Source organism: Amblyomma maculatum, chromosome 8, assembly GCF_055883805.1.
Source record: "Amblyomma maculatum isolate TAMU_Amacu chromosome 8, ASM5588380v1, whole genome shotgun sequence".
Taxonomy (NCBI): domain Eukaryota; kingdom Metazoa; phylum Arthropoda; class Arachnida; order Ixodida; family Ixodidae; genus Amblyomma; species Amblyomma maculatum.
The window spans coordinates 98,538,644-98,547,359 of record NC_139351.1 but is presented as its reverse complement, the minus strand read 5'-3'; the positions used below and the strand labels follow the sequence as shown (position 1 = coordinate 98,547,359).

Sequence of the window (8,716 nt, the reverse complement as noted above, 5' to 3'; positions counted from 1 at the left end):
GGCGACAAAGCTGATGACGGATTTTAGCGAAGATGGGGCTATGAACGTATTTACTTTAAATTCAACGTCTGACACTTCAGTGCCATCTGCGCGCCACTTCGATGGTGCTATACCGCCATTTCAGAATTTTTTTCGGTGCTTTTCAATGGTGTTCTTTTCAATTAAATTTGAGGCATCAATTAAAATTGTATGCTTTAGCGAGAAACTGAGCACATGACATGGAATATAATTTCAAGGAGCATCATCTTTAGTATAAATGTCAAAGCCCCAGCCTCAGTCCCTAAAGGTCCTGTTGATTGCCGGATGAGTAGCGAGCTCCTGAGATGAAGTCTACAGTTCTGTACCTGTGTTTCCTCTGTGCATTGGTTGTTATCTCTGAGTAAGAATGAATCGTTTTTTTAGTATATATAGCGCCCTTCAATTTTTGTTAAGAGTAGAGACAAGCGAAACCAGCATAACCTTAAAAATATGAATCCGAAGACCTCTAAACGTCGCAGTGCCTTGAAACCTCAAACCTAGTATATCTGTAAGCAAGCATTTCCCAAAAAGGAGGTATTATCATTGATGAACTCTAATATAGTTATTAAAGAGGAAGAACCTGTGTGTTCGGTTTCTTTTATACTTCTTTAGGACGCACAAACGTTTCTGCAGAAACGGCAGGATGGTTACGAGAAGCCTAGATCAGGTTGCAACGCAGCATCAGGTATCAGATTTCGTGGATTTTTCTTCTTTTGGGTGTTTATTCATAGTTCTGGTAAAACATATTTAGCGCCCAGTATGCGGCCAACCTCATCTTAAAGTCACTTTGTATGCATTGACCTTGATGGTTGGTTGTTCCTGCTATGCATCAGCTACGCCATTTTGAGTTTGTAGTCTAAGTTGCCGACATCACTATAAATGTTCTTGATGAGAACCGGAACTCAGCTTGAAACCTTTATAGGTGGATTTATATAGTTAATTGCGGAATAGTAAAAAATACCACAGTTTAACGATTTAGTCTACAGAGCGGAAACCTTATGGTTGGCTAGCATTGTCGCTTGCCAAAGCAGCAGCTTGAGTTTCTTGGTTATTCATCTTCAGATAACAGCGCGTTGCGTGTTCTTGCTCTTGTGTCTCGTCTGTGTTTTTTGCGCTGTTACCTGAAGAGCATTGTCAATGTCATCTTGACCACTGCTGTTCTCTGCGGTGAGCACGGCGGTAGTCTTCATCAGTAAACCGGAACGAGTACGAATTCGCATCCGTGCAGGTCGTCTCATGCAGGAGCAACGCGTTCTTGTTCTTCCAATACTAACGTCGCCATCTTCACGCGTCCCCGGAGACCGGAAGACACAGTATCACATTTTCGGGGTTTCGTATAACTTTTCAAGAATAGATAAAGCCGCTAAAGACGACGTCCAAAATATCGCATGGAATTACGGAATGAAGTACACGCAGCTTACCGATTTAATAAACTAGTTAGCGAGATAGCAGCTGACCAAGTGAGCGGCGAAGTTTGTCTTTGGGCTCGAGCCGGATTCTGAATATACCGGCAGGGAAGATTTATTTGTGTGTTTATTTTTTGCTGCGAAATATGGGACATATGTAGACCGGAATATGCTGAAAAAACTGTTAGTGGCTCAGCTGCTAGAAACGCGGACACGGCACGTAATTTTGCTACGTAAGTCAACGACTGACGCTGACATGAGCGTGTCGCTGCTGTGCGAGCCTGGATGCTGCAGAACGCCGTACAACAGTATTCCACATTAATTAAAAATGCAACGTTGAGTCCAATCGGCGCTATGTCAGGAGGAGCGCGCAGTTAGAGGCACTGTTGAAGGGCAGAGCTTCCAGTTTAAGGTCGAAGATGGCGCTAAAATGCTTGTGTGCATTCCAGACAGTAGACGCCAAATGATAGTCCGGGCAGTGACTGTTTGGCGGTTCGTATGATGTCATAATATTATGCATGGCAATGGACGTGTTGCAGGACGATTTCAAAGAGGGTGAGATGTGAATGAAACCGGCATGCTTGGATCTCGGTTCGGACAAGGTATTTCCAACCAACGCAGTTGCGTGCGTGCGGCTTTGGTCAAATCTATATCGCGTTTTGTTCAGTTCAGTGCAGTCAGTCGTTCAGTCGTTCAGTTGTGTCCGACTCTTCGTGACCCTATGGACCATGTCACGCCACGCTTTCCGGTCTCTCACTATCTTCCTAACATCACATAAATTCATCTGCAGTGCCTCGAGGATGCCATCTAACCAACGCGTTCGCTGCCTACCCCTTCTCCGGCGACCCTCAACCTTTCCCAAAATCAAATATTTCTCCAGCGACTCCTCTCTTCTCATCAGATGACCAAAGTAGCTGAGCTTTAACTGTTCTGTTCAGGGCCACTTTATTCGTGTGTGAAAGCCCTGCTATTTGCAATTCAGTCAGCTCACATACCCCTTTGTCGTCGTGAGACTCCATGTCCCGGACGAATCAGCAGGCGCCACCAATTTGGGTTTTTGCATTGTGACCGGAGGATGCGATCACAGTCCAGCCTTCCGTGATCCTTCGATACTAAATTTGACACGCTGGCCCAAGGCTACGCAGTATGTTCGCACGGCTTGGTTAGGGTGTTGGGCGCTTTATATCGTTACGAGGAGCACTCCGACCTAGTCGCAACAGTTAGCCACCAGGGACAAACACTGATAACAAACAGAGCCTAGCTTCCGCGTCGTGCCGTCGTTGTTCACTACTCTAGCACATCGTCGTCTCCGAGACTGCGTAGCACTACAATACCCTCCCCCCCCCCCCCCCGTCTCCCGTGGAACAAGCACAGTCCTGATGCGTATATACCCAGGTGAGCTAGGGAATAAAGGGTTTAAGACGGGTGACATGCACGACTTCGGGGTGAGGGATTGTGGAAGGAGTGTTGGGGTGCAAGGCATAATCCCGCAGTGACCGCGGTGAGTTGCTGAAAGACGCGGTAAAGGCCCGCGTAGAGAAGCAGAAGTGTCATGCACGTGCCCACGCGTCCTTCCAGGAGCCAGAGGAACATGAGGGGGCCAAAACGGTAGTGGGCGTTACGGGGCTGAAGGTCGTTCTGGGGCTTTTAAAAGTACTGATAGACGTCAAGCCGATCTCGAGCAATATGACGGGCGGCATCAGAGTGGGCGATGACATCAAAGGCGTAACTGAAGAAGGAATCGTCAAGAGGCAGAAAAGTTCGAAAAGGAAGTAAATGTCGCGGCGGAAACGTAGATAGTTGCAGGTGAATTTTATGAAACGCAAAGAGATGTTTCAGTCAAGATGCGATGGTCGTCAGAAACATGCATCGACAGCATGTCGATCACTGTGCGATTAAGGGGCTCAGTAAGACCGTTACTTTACCGTTACGGTAGGCCGTTGGGAACAATTGTGACGCGTAGCGCATGGGCGCTGGTGATGAGCAACTTGAGAAAGGAAGCAGCGATCGCAATCGGTGAGCAGTTGAAGACGAGCGCCATGAAACAAGATGACGTCATGCAGAAGAAAGTTTGCAAAGTCAGAGGCACAGCTGGTTGGGATAACTCTGGTTATGGCATACCGTGTGGCGTAATTGGTCGCCACGGCAATCCATTTGTTCCATGAAGTCGACATGGGAAATGTCCAAAGTAGGTCGAGACAAGCTCGAGAAAAGGGCTAAATCGGAACGGCGAGTGGTTGCAGGGTCCTTCTAGGCTGATGTGAGGGTGTATTCTGGCGCTGCCACACCTCACAAGCGGCGACGTAGGTAGGAACATAGCGGTAAAGGCCAGACCAGTAGAATCGCCATCAAACATTGTCGTATGGGCGTGACACTCCCAGGTGCCCTTCTCTTGTGGCGTCATGAACCTGCGTAAGAACAGTAAGTGTCAGGACGATAAGAAAAATATCTGCACCATCTGGGCGCACGTTGCGTTGGTATATCTCGTTACGTAGCACAAACACACTGATGGGCGAATAGAAGCTGTCGTTGTACAGATTATCAATAATGGGGCGCTAGCAAGGATCACGACTCTTTTCGACGCCGATGTGGAGAAATTCTGAGATTGGCAAAAAAAAACATTCATCACAGTATAGTCAGGCAGTTTGGGAGGATCAACGGGTCAACGGGGGGGGGGGGGGGGAGGGGCTCAGGACAAGCAGTCCGCGTCTTTATGAGAACGGCTTGACTTCCAGACAACCGTAAACATGTATTCTTGTAATTGATTGTGCCAATACCATGGCCATTAGTGTCGGTGCACAGTTCTGCAGGGGGAGACTGGTCGAAGTGCGCCAGAACAGCGGGAGCGGTGAGGGTGCTAATAAGTGTTGTGAATGCATGAACTTGCTCACGGCTCCACGAGAAATTCACCTTTATCTGCATAATGGAGTTAAGGGGACGTGCTATGCAGCGAAGTTGCGAATGAAGCGGCGGAAGTAGGATCAGGGGCCTAGAAAACATCGCATATCACTTGTGTTACGTAGAGTACGGAACTCGCACACTGTGCGAACTCTATCAGGGTCGGGATGCACACCAGTTGCATCAACGAAATGGCTAAGAATTTTGATACTGCGATGGTCGAAGGTGCATGTTTGGCATTCAGTTGAAGACCGGCGCGGGGGAAGAGGGCCAGAAACGTCGGTGAGGATGGCTTGTGAATGTTGGAGAGAAATGGACAACATCACATCAGTAGCATAAACACGTCGTTCATTTTAAATCATGGAGGATCAAGCCCGTAATGGGCTGGACGGTCACAGGAGCTTTAGAGAGGCCAAACCTTGATTTGGTATAGCCCATCCAGGGTGACAAATGCTGTTTTCTCGCGAACCCGTTCGTGAACAGCTATCAGCCAATAGCTGGAACGCATGTCGTTGGAAGATAGATAGCTGGCACAATGCAAGCATTGAAGGGCATCGGCAATTATTGGGAGAAGTTAACGTCTTTTTTACTTATCTGATGGAGGTGGCGGTGGCTGACACAGTATCTCCAAGTTTGATTTTTCGTTTTGACTAAAACGACAGGGGGCCTAGGGATTGCAAAAAGGCTCAGTAATATTGTTCGCCAGCATTTTGTCGACTTCCATCTGTGTCACGTGGTGCCATAGGTCAGCAAAATCACGTGTGCTCACTGAGGCTCACTCTGAAAAATTTGGTCTGTCTGCGGGCTCACTCTCACTCAGGCTCATAAGGCCCGGACTCCCTCACACTCATGAACTCAAACTCATGGAAGCTGGCGACTCACTCGGGCTCACTCAGACTCATGAACTCAAACTCAGGCAGGATGACGATTCACTCGGGCTCACTCAGACTCATAACTAATCTGGGCTCACTCACTCATCTCGACTCACTCCGTTTTGACTCACACCTCATCTGCACTCACTCACTTCGACTCATAACTCATCTGAACTCAGACTCATCATGGACGCACTTATTTCAACTCACGACGCATCTGAACTCACTCATCTCGACTCACTCATGTTTGACTCACGACTCAACTCACTTCGACTCACGACTCATCTGAACTCAGACTCATCTGGACTCACTCATTTTAACTCACGACCCATTTGAACTCACTCATTTCGACTCATCGGGACTCACTCATCATAGACTCACTCATGTCCACTCTCGACAAGCAACGAGTGATGGTCCTAAAGCTTGTATAGGTAGGCGGAAGGCAGTACAGAGAAAAACGCGAGAAATAAATAGAAATCAGTCGGGCTAAGAACGAAGCCTACACATATCCTTTAGTACCGTAATGGGATATCAAATCGTATCAAAGACCACCCGAGATAGACATAAAGCACCGCTTTAACCAAGCAGTGTAAAAATCTGCATAGCCGGGAAGCAGCGTATTTATATCCTTGTCCATAGTCTGTGGAGGAGTAGATTTCGGTTGCAACGGTGAATATTTAATTCCAGCGCCTTGCAAATCAACATTTCAACCCATATCCTGACCACACACAACCCGAATACAAGTTAGCCAATGGTCACATAACTTGCCGAAGGCATGGTCGACAACGGCGAAAATATATTTTTGGGATAACTGAGATATTAATGACATCGATTGAAATTCAATGTGTGACCTTTCATAGACATCTGCGTTCGACTTCCAAAGTGCTGCATAAGGATTCGAGAATGTTTTCGGCCTTGCTTTTCTTTCTACGGTCTTATCCCATAGCTTTGCGCCACCAATAACAAATTAATAATTCAGCGAGAAACAAAATATTTGACATGGGTAAGAATTCTAATCATAAATCTCATAAATTTATGATTAGAATAAGCATAAGCAAAAACTTCAGCACAAACGACAAAGTGCTAGTTGCAGCCAAAAAAGGTCCTCTTTACGACAGGAGTTTCTGAGATGAAGTCGACAATTTTGTCTCTATGTTTTCTTTGGGCAGTGATTGTTATCTCTCAGTAAGCAAAACCTATTTCCTTAAATATGTACAGCGCAATTTAATGTAGGATGATAGTAGAGATACGAGCAACTAAGCAAATCATAAATATGAATGACAGGGATTCTCTAAGCTTGAAGCGCCCTGCTCAGCACACCTAACAGCTCTGTAAGCAAGCAGCTCTCGGAAAGGGAGCATTAGAATTTATAAACTCACCTCTAGAATATAAAAGTGCAGAACCTGTCACTTGGTATACTTGCATGTCCCTTAGAATTCATAAAAGTTTCTTCGGAAACTGCAGAGTTCAGATGTTGTCAGAAAAAGCAACAGACTAGGTTACAATACGCGATAATTTTCGCAACTCTGTGGTTTTGTCCTGTTTCAGCTAACTGTTTCAGCTAGGTGTTCCTTCCGAGATCTCGCTAATATATTTATCACAGAGGATGCGCCAATAAGGTGTTAAAATCGTTGTTGTTCAATTTTCCTGGTTAAATCTTTCTTTCTGTTATGAGGCATATACGGCTCTTCGAGGCATTAGACTAATTTACTGACACCCCTAAAAAGCATACTTGATGAGATCAGTAGCTGCATTGAAAAAAATTTACAAATAGCTCCATATAACTATAGAGTAGAATATTGCGCTGTACCTCTGCTTTCACTGCGCGTGTGCGTGCGTGTGTGTGTGTGTGTGTATTGTGGGGCTTAACGTCCCAGTGCAACTCAGGCTATGAGAGATGCCGTAGTGGAGGACTCCGGAAATTTCGACCACCTGGGGTTCTTTTTTAAGGTGCACTGACATCGCACAGCACACGGGCACCTTGCTTTTCGCCTCAATCGAAAAGCTGCCGCCGAGGCCGGGATTCGATCCTGTTCCTTGGCAACAGTAGTCGAGCGCCGTAACCACTGCGCCACCCCGTGTGCGTGTGTGTGCGTGTGTGTGTGTGTGTGTGTGTGTGTGTGTGTGTGTGTGCGTGTGCGTGTGCGTGTGCGTGTGCGTGTGTGTGTGTGTGTGTGTGTGTGTGTGTGTGTGTGTGTGTGTGTGTGTGTGTGTGTGTGTGTGTGTGTGTGTGTGTGTGTGTGTGTGTGTGTGTGTGTGTGTGTGTGTGTGTGTGTGTGTGTGTGTGTGTGTGTGTGTGTGTGTGTGTGTGTGTGTGTGTGTGTGTGTGTGTGTGTGTGTGTGTGTGTGTGTGTGTGTGTGTGTGTGTGTGTGTGTGTGTGTGTGTGTGTGTGTGTGTGTGTGTGTGTGTGTGTGTGTGTGTGTGTGTGTGTGTGTGTGTGTGTGTGTGTGTGTGTGTGTGTGTGTGTGTGTGTGTGTGTGTGTGTGTGTGTGTGTGTGTGTGTGTGTGTGTGTGTGTGTGTGTGTGTGTGTGTGTGTGTGTGTGTGTGTGTGTGTGTGTGTGTGTGTGTGTGTGTGTGTGTGTGTGTGTGTGTGTGTGTGTGTGTGTGTGTGTGTGTGTGTGTGTGTGTGTGTGTGTGTGTGTGTGTGTGTGTGTGTGTGTGTGTGTGTGTGTGTGTGTGTGTGTGTGTGTGTGTGTGTGTGTGTGTGTGTGTGTGTGTGTGTGTGTCCGTTTATGCGTACACCCCTCGAACATCTATTAGGGACACTTCAGATGGAAAAGCCAAAGAGGAAACAGAGAATGGAAACAAAAGCAAAATCATAATGTAGTTACTAATTACATTTCAGAATTTTATAACGGACCAAAAGTCGTTTTGTCTCCTAGCTAGTGATTTTATTATTTTAATCAATTGTATTTTCTCGTCATCTTCAAATGTTATTGGGTGGACATTAGAGAGGGGGGGCTTCATTGCGCTCTTGTTAAGGAACTTCTATCTTGGCCTATGATGCGTCCCAAATCAACAGATTTCCTAAGCAAAGTTCGGCTTCTGCTTCTCAAAGTTATATGCATGTATAAGTAAAAAATTCCTTTCTTTGACTCCACCGTATTGGTTTCCTGTTCCAGATGCCAACCAAAAGGTCAATACCCAAAAAAGCTTGGACAATGGTAATGCCATACTTGAAAGACGTTTGCACGAGCTTGTTCGATTGATTGTGCACGTATGACAGAAGAGCTATTTCATTTCTTTTATTGTTTACTTGAGTCATGCCGTAAAAAATGTGAATTGATAAATTGGGTTGTAGGAAAGAATGGATTTAGTATCTATTAAGCATCGACAGGGACACATGACCTCACTTTAAGAAAAAGGAAAAAGGTGGTATTCAGAAGAGAGAGAGAAAGGTGTACCATAGAGAAGCGATTCCTATTAATTTTGACCTCTTGGGGATCCTTAACATGCACTGACATGGCACAGCACATAGACGTCGTTTCGTTGCACCTCCATCGAAACACGATCGCTGCGG

General features: G+C 46.2%; 1 long non-coding RNA gene across 1 annotated transcript in view; it reads left to right on the top strand.

The window, feature by feature from the left end:
• The first annotated feature begins 279 nt into the window (after positions 1–279).
• The window catches only part of LOC146181934 (uncharacterized), a 28,705-nt gene continuing 20,268 nt past the window's right edge, over positions 280–8,716 (top strand). Inside the window, exon 1 of the long non-coding RNA XR_014700030.1 lies at positions 280–379. This is a non-coding gene — a long non-coding RNA (uncharacterized LOC146181934). The remainder of the gene's footprint in view (positions 380–8,716) is intronic.